The sequence below is a fragment of the Pezoporus flaviventris genome, unplaced genomic scaffold (genome assembly GCF_033815535.1).
Source record: "Pezoporus flaviventris isolate CSIRO_AGI_PZ_B2104156 unplaced genomic scaffold, CSIRO_AGI_Pfla_v1 ptg000056l, whole genome shotgun sequence".
Lineage (NCBI taxonomy): Eukaryota > Metazoa > Chordata > Aves > Psittaciformes > Psittacidae > Pezoporus > Pezoporus flaviventris.
Genome location: NW_026892604.1, coordinates 888,442 through 895,982, shown reverse-complemented (window position 1 = coordinate 895,982; position 7,541 = coordinate 888,442). Strand labels below are relative to the sequence as shown.

The 7,541-nt window shown below is 39.7% G+C and overlaps 1 non-coding gene across 1 annotated transcript; it reads right to left on the bottom strand.

The window, feature by feature from the left end:
* Nucleotides 1–4,373: 4,373 nt before the first annotated feature.
* Nucleotides 4,374–4,447, bottom strand: TRNAK-CUU (transfer RNA lysine (anticodon CUU)). The gene has a single exon. It is a non-coding gene; the product is annotated as a tRNA-Lys (tRNA).
* Nucleotides 4,448–7,541: the final 3,094 nt, after the last annotated feature.

Genomic DNA, 7,541 nt, shown 5'->3' with positions numbered 1-7,541 from the left:
GAGAGGCTGAGAAAGTTGGGGCTGTTCAGCCTGGAGAAGAGAAGGCTGCGTGGAGACCTCACAGCAGCCTTTGAGTGTCTGAAGGGGCCTACAAGGATGCTGGGGAAGGATGCTTCATTAGGGAATGTAGTGATAGGACAAGGGGTAATGGGTTAAAACTTAAACAGGGGAAGTTCAGGTTAGGTGTAAGGAAGAAGCTGTTTACTGTGAGGGTGGTGAGGCACTGGAATGGGCTGCCCAAGGAAGTTGAGAATGCTCTGTCCCTGGCGGTGTTTAAGGCCAGGTTGGGCAGAGCCTTGGGTGGCATGGTTTAGTGTGAGGTGTCCCTGCCCGTGGCAGGGGGGTTGGAACTAGATGATCTTAATTTCCTTTCAAACCCTAACTATTCTATGATTCTATGATTCTATGATTAGTGTTAGATCTTTTCAAGTTGTTTGAAACCAGAATAACCGACATTGTTATTGTTATAGGAGTGATGCTGAAAGTAGCTATTTGTCAGCATATGAACAGGTGATGTTCATTATTCAGGTCATGTTTTTCTAGAGTAAATATTTGTAAGCAAATTACTTTTTGCACTGCCATTTCCTGGCCAAGAGTACACTCGTGTAATCTGGTTATGTCACATTCCTCCCACTTCTAATGGGGATGATATTAGAAATACCAAAGAAAAAAAATAATCACAAGGCATATGAAACTATTTTGACCCAGAAAGGAGAAGAACAGTAACGAGAAAAACCTGTTGTAAAGCAGAGGCAGCTAAAAAAGCCAGGTGAATTGTGTTTCCTTTGTCTTTCAGAAGCAAAAAAAAAGCCAAAACCCACCAAAACCAGCAAAAAGTTGGGGAAAAAGAACAAACATCTTGTCTACAGCATCATCGAAAACTCCAGGCTTTGTAGTAACTTTGAATTTTTATTCAATTTAAATAACAGAATTCCATAAAGGTTGGAATGGTCACAGAGAATGCCAGCAAGGGTTAGTTACTATAGTTGATATTAAATTGAAGAATCTCATTTTTCTATCTTAAATCCATTCAGCTGCTGGGTTGGTTTTTTTCTTATGCTCAGATCCAGCTCATCTATGGTCAAAGTAAATATCACATGGGAACACTGCACAAATTTGGGTGGTTAGTAAACGTATGTAACATACTACACTGGAAACTCATTACAAAATTTTAACTGGGATCTTTCCTACGCATATCTTGCTCCCTTCTCTCACACCTGACTATAGATGAGGATAATGTCTACAAAAGCATTTACTTTGGAGTGAAATATTTCATTACAATTGATTGATAGTATCTATCAGCAGACAGCCACATGCCAGTGCTTTCACTCAGGATAGTCACGCTGAGGCAGCACTTTACACAGGGCTGTTCCACAGGTGTATGGCAGCTGACTAAGAAACCTGTGAAACACAAGGTTGCCTCCAGGTACCACTGGTTTGGTACTGTTACATTATAAGGCAGGAAATGCCTGCCTATATCTAATGTCCAGTCATCTCCTCAGTTGAAAGTAAAAGAAGCAGTTTCAGAAAGAAAGTAATTTATAGGTTACAGTACTAAACAAAACATATAGTCCATTCCCTGGAGAAACAAAGCCTGTAACACTTCAAGAAAAAAGCATCACAGTAATGGATTATTTAAAGGCTCTAAAAAGAGCTTGCTTTGAGGGGAACTAAGCAGAAAATTAGAGAAAATGAAAACAAAGACTTCATTTATACCTGTGGCTATGAAAACAGATTAAAGAAAAAAAAGGGAGATGAAAGGCTGCAAGTTCCACTGTTGCTTGTCCTGAGCCACCATGGGCTCAAAAGGCCAGACACATATTTTTGCTCTCAGGGAAAGAGAGGGCTAGAATAGAAATCCTGAACTCCAGAGATGATACCTATCCTTTCAAAACATGGCTCAAGAAAAGCTTGGAGTTTGGTTTTTTTATGTAAGCAAATATCAAAAGAACAGATAAACAAACTAAATATATAATAGGTTTTAAACTGGTTTAGTATTGTAAAAATTTGTGGATTTTATTTTTTAACAGCAATCTAAGAAGCATATAAAATCTAGTACAAATAATCCTCTAACAATTCTGGTGACAGAAATACAAGACAGTATAATAATTATTGTCTCAATCACTTTTGGTAATTAAATGTCTATAGCAGTTCTTAATTCAAGATACCAACTGTTTGACAAAGATAAGATATATTACAATTTAGCTGCACAGTTAAGCAAGTCTACTGTCTTTGATGAATCTACTCACACAAGTAACAACTGTGTAAAAGAAGTATAGTTTTTATAATAAATGAAATACTTATTTTCAGGTGCTCATAAAATAACTGCATGTTCTAACCAAAGAGCAGAGAGAGCTCTAGGCATGTACAAAGAAGGTGGCCTAACTCAGAGGCTGTTGGAGGCAGCAAACTCACAACAGTGCTGCCATCTGCTATAACTGAGTGGTTAACTCTACGCAGAGATCCTGACAGGTGAGTTTGTGGAGTTTTATAGCTTTAGAGCTCCTTCTTCTCCTCTTGTCTCATCCTTAAAAAAATGAAAGATTCTATGCAGTAATACTGTGTAATGTGTCCATCTCCATAAGGAAAAAAATGACTCCTGTAAGAACCTGCTTGCTTTCTTTACTTAGGATCAGGGAATAATATGGTTCCTTTACAAAAACAGAACAAATTTTTCACCTGTATCTGTCAGCTTCTGTAAAACCTAGCAGTAGGGGCTTCTGGAGAAGACAGGAGGAAGGATGGCACAGGATAAGGCTTTCTTCTTCTGTCAGCAGGCATTTTGGGCCCACATTATCCTACCCTACTCTCACTCACACCTCCAAGCAAGAAGCCATGTAATTACTATTTTTCTGAATACCAGCAGAGTAATGCTTTGATTACATGACTGGTTTTGTCACAGCAGCTTGCTACTTCTTAATTGAGTTTATAATTCTGTTATAACATCGCATGCATGATTAGTGTAACAAAAATATGTTACACTGATTGAACAAAAAGTATAAATCCATTTGTAATGTTGTTGGTTCTCCTGCTCTTTTTATTCAGTACTACTTCCTTGAAAACAGGCATTATCTGCCTCCCCTTCACTTCCCTAGATTCTTTCTTCTGAGAAAACTGGGTGCTAGATGTGGTTCTGCTTTTTTTTTTTTTTTCACTTTTTTCCTGTAAAAAGAATGCCTCTAAATTATACAGTATTAAGTGAAAACAAAATATGGACTACCATAAGCCATTTCAAGCAAATTTTACTAATGCTGCTTTCATGCACTTAAAGTACAACATTCCCCATCCATATTACTTCAAAAATTTTACTTCCAGGCAACCCTGACAAAACAAAACTGTCTCAATGCAACTTTATCCAACCTTCTAACATAAGCTTTAGAGAAGATAGTTGAATATTACAGACTTTGTTTTGGCAAATCACCATATATCACATCTGTCCAAGTAGTACACTGTGAAGCAATGTATCCTAAGCATAAGCAACCCCCAAAATACATATGATGTTTTAAAACAAGGGATAAAACCTTTTACTATTTGTCCCTATTTTCTTTTCCTGTTTCACCCTTATTTACAGATAAGCTACAAACAATATTGAGACAAGAAAAAGGAAGCTGAACTTACAGAGCATATGACAGTAAACAGCTTATCAGCAATAGGTGTGTGCCCTCCCTCCCTGCCTCATTCAGATTAAAGGAGATCTAGAATTTATAGGATGCTGGGAAAACACACTTTAGATGTTTCAAGCAGACTCAGAAAAGAATGTGATAGTGTCCTGGGTTCAGCAGTAGCAGTCATGTTTTTTCCTTTGTGTTAACTGGTGCAGTGCTGTGTTTTGACTTCTAGTTTTGAGAACAGCGTTGGTGAAGCCGATGTTGTCGGTTGTTGCTAAGTGATGTTTACCCTGACCAAGGACTCTGTGAGGCTCATGCTCTGCCAGGGAAGAGGGGAGGCTGTGAGGAAGCAGAGGCGGGGCGCCTGACCCGGGCTAGCCGGGGAGGTATTCCATACCACAGCACGTCATGCCCGGGGTGGGGAGTAACTGGGAGTTACCCGGAAGGACAGGAGCTTCCAGGTGGAACTCGTTTTCTTGGCCGGTGGTATCGTATTCTCTTCCCTTGTTATTTTCCCTTATCATTGTTTTAGCTGATAGTAGCGGTGGTGATTTGTTGCTGGACTGTTCTTGTCTCAACCCGTAGGAGTTGCACTCTCTCGATCCTCCTCCCCGTTCCTCCGGGAGCGGGGAAGGGGAGAGCCCCGGTGCAGGGAGGGGGGGGGAGACGAACACGGACCTTGATTGTTGTCAGCTCGGCACCACTCACTGGGAGTGAGTGAACAAGTTACCTGACTGGGTTTAAACCACGACAGTTCTTTTTTGGCGCCCAACGTGGGGCACGAACCCACGACCCTGAGATTAAGAGTCTCATGCTCTACCGACTGAGCTAGCCGGTACTAGCTGTGGTGGTTTAAACCCAGTCAGGTAACTTGTCGTGGTTTAAACCCAGTCAGGTAACTTGTTCACTCACTCCCAGTGAGTGGTGCCGAGCTGACAACAATCAAGGTCCGTGTTCGTCTCCCCCCCCCTCCCTGCACCGGGGCTCTCCCCTTCCCCGCTCCCGGAGGAACGGGGAGGAGGATCGAGAGAGTGCAACTCCTACGGGTTGAGACAAGAACAGTCCAGCAACAAATCACCACCGCTACTATCAGCTAAAACAATGATAAGGGAAAATAACAAGGGAAGAGAATACGATACCACCGGCCAAGAAAACGAGTTCCACCCGGAAGCTCCTGTCCTTCCGGGTAACTCCCAGTTACCCCCCACCCCAGGCATGACGTGCTGTGGTATGGAATACCTCCCCGGCTAGCCCGGGTCAGGCGCCCCGCCTCTGCTTCCTCACAGCCTCCCCTCTTCCCTGGCAGAGCATGAGCCTCACAGAGTCCTTGGTCAGGGTAAACATCACTTAGCAACAACCGACAACATCGGCTTCACCAACGCTGTTCTCAAAACTAGAAGTCAAAACACAGCACTGCACCAGTTAACACAAAGGAAAAAACATGACTGCTACTGCTGAACCCAGGACAGATAGTTATCGAAGTCCACATAGGGGCAGAAAGATATGAACAGCCACTATTTGCGCTACTCAGCTGGAGAAAGTTATTCGTAAGTATGCAGTCAGCAGACACATGACTGCAAAGCAAGCTCACAACAGACCTTCTGTCCCACCTTTCCCAGATAATCTAGGAGCCTAGTACAGTGACTGACAGCACCTTCAAAAATAAAGTATCAAGCTGTTTTCCTCCTGTAGGATATAAATTCAGATTTGGGACAGAAAATAAATATACTAGAAGGTAACTGTAACATTAATCTATAGCTATCTCAGGCTTGGATGATGCAATCCTGTGAGTATTTTTCAGTACAGTTTTTTTAACTCCTGCTAGAATAAAATGCCTCTCCTACACTACTAGATCTTGCTGTTCCCCCAAAGCAGTCACTTCAAGAAGTCTGAATTCTAAACCCCTAATATTTATACAAAAAAGAATTCCCTTTTAGCATATAAAGTTGTCAAGTCAATAGAGATTTATAAAGCATTAATAATTTTCTGAATATATTTGATTTATACTCTGAAGTTATTCCTGTAACTCTGTGCTCTATGCTGTCATATAGTCCAAAAGGCACAGAAATGCAAACACTGGTGCACTTCTGTGCTAGGTTTTTACAGCAAGTTAGAGAGGATGATTGTTCCTTTATCATAAATTTTAACTGCAGTTATTCAACTATTAGATCAGCACTAATGAATGTAGTAACATTTTTAAAGCAGTCAAATTGCTGCTGGGTGCTATACAAGTTTCATCTTCAAATTCTGTCCACACATTTCAGTTCCTATCTGGATTATCTAGTTGATTCTAGACCTGGAACTCTAAGAGACCAAGGATGCCAATTTCACAAACTGCACCTAAGAACTAAGCTATATGAATCAGACAAGTATTTTTTCTCCACAGTAAATAGGCAGAAGCAAGAAGAATGGTTAGGATACCTCTGTACACACCTAAAAATATGCTGAGCTGCAGTCATGCTGCTGGGATAGCCCACACTAAAAAAAAAAATAAAGCTCCACCACCACCAACAATAACCAGGAAAAAGCCTGAAACACCAAGGATATCCTGTTAAATCAAAAAGATGTATTAGCCAGCAAGCCTTCAAGACATTATCTCAGAACAAGCTATAGACAAAGGTAGAAAAGTAGTTATGAGGTTGCCCTGAAACAAGTTGAACAAGTATCTTGGAAGACTGCAAGACTGTTCATAGCTTAGACATTAGATCAGATAGTAAAGCCTTACATGAATGCTGTTTTAAAAACATTGTCAGAACCACGACAGTTATTCTTTAAAATAATTATTTTTGCAAATACAAATAAATACTCATGAATTTGTCCAAATTAACCAAAGTGCTCTTTGGTTAAATCACTGCTCATTTATCAGTTAAATCACTGCTCATTTATCTTTTATAAAATCTATTAAAAGCAGTTTTGCTAATAATGACAAGAGACATGTAAGTAATTGTATACAGGCACAGGTCTAAACTTCTGAAACACAGTTCGAACTAAATTTCTTGCTTGCAAACTACTGTGTGCACTCTTCCAGTGTTTATACTGGTTTGTGATTGCAGAAAAAAAGAAATTGGAAATAAATTCTTGTATGTTTTTGGAATCCAAGGCCATGCTATCTACAACTCCTTCACTATAATATGATTTATTGTGCTAGTTTTTAAAAGCTAACACAAACTTTATTTCCTGAATAATGACAGTACATTAAAATAGTAGATATTATTGTGTAACTTGGAGTCTTGACGTGAACTAAATCATTACTTTGTTCCACACTGGTTTCATCTGGAATTAATACTAAGACATATTTGGACTATATTCTGGCCTTGGGTACAAGAACTAACACAAAAATGATACCGAAGATCTCCACCCTTATAAATAAAGTAAAAAAGCAGAAAAACATGTCCCGTTTAAAGAACTGGCCCATATTCATAAGAAGAGATGATTGTTCAGCTGTGGAATTTATTTAGTAAGACCAACAGTTAAGCACATCAAGAATGTCTGGATGACAGCATAGATAAAGAGTCCAAGTTAAAACACTCATAATGTAAGTGGACTGCAAAGTATGTAAAAACTTCCATTTAAAATTTCAATTAAATCCCCAAATTTTATATATTTGAACTCAGCCTTTAAGGATACACATTCTTTGGGAGTTTGTTTATAGGCATCACAACAAACAGGACCTAGGGACAGCAAAATGATAGTCTGATCTAGTATGACAATAGCATTGAACATAGAGATGATACTTTCTTAGTCCCTGTCAGTAGGCAGGTATGAAGTAACAGATGTTGAGAAAGAAGTCTTGTGACAAGGGGAAAATAGGTATTACTGTTTACAACTCCTATTCAAAATTACAAGAAATTCAGGATGAAAAAAGTGAAGCTTGTTTCAACTCATATTAAGCAGTGTCTCTCCTCACAAATGGCCTACTTTATCAAGATAAGA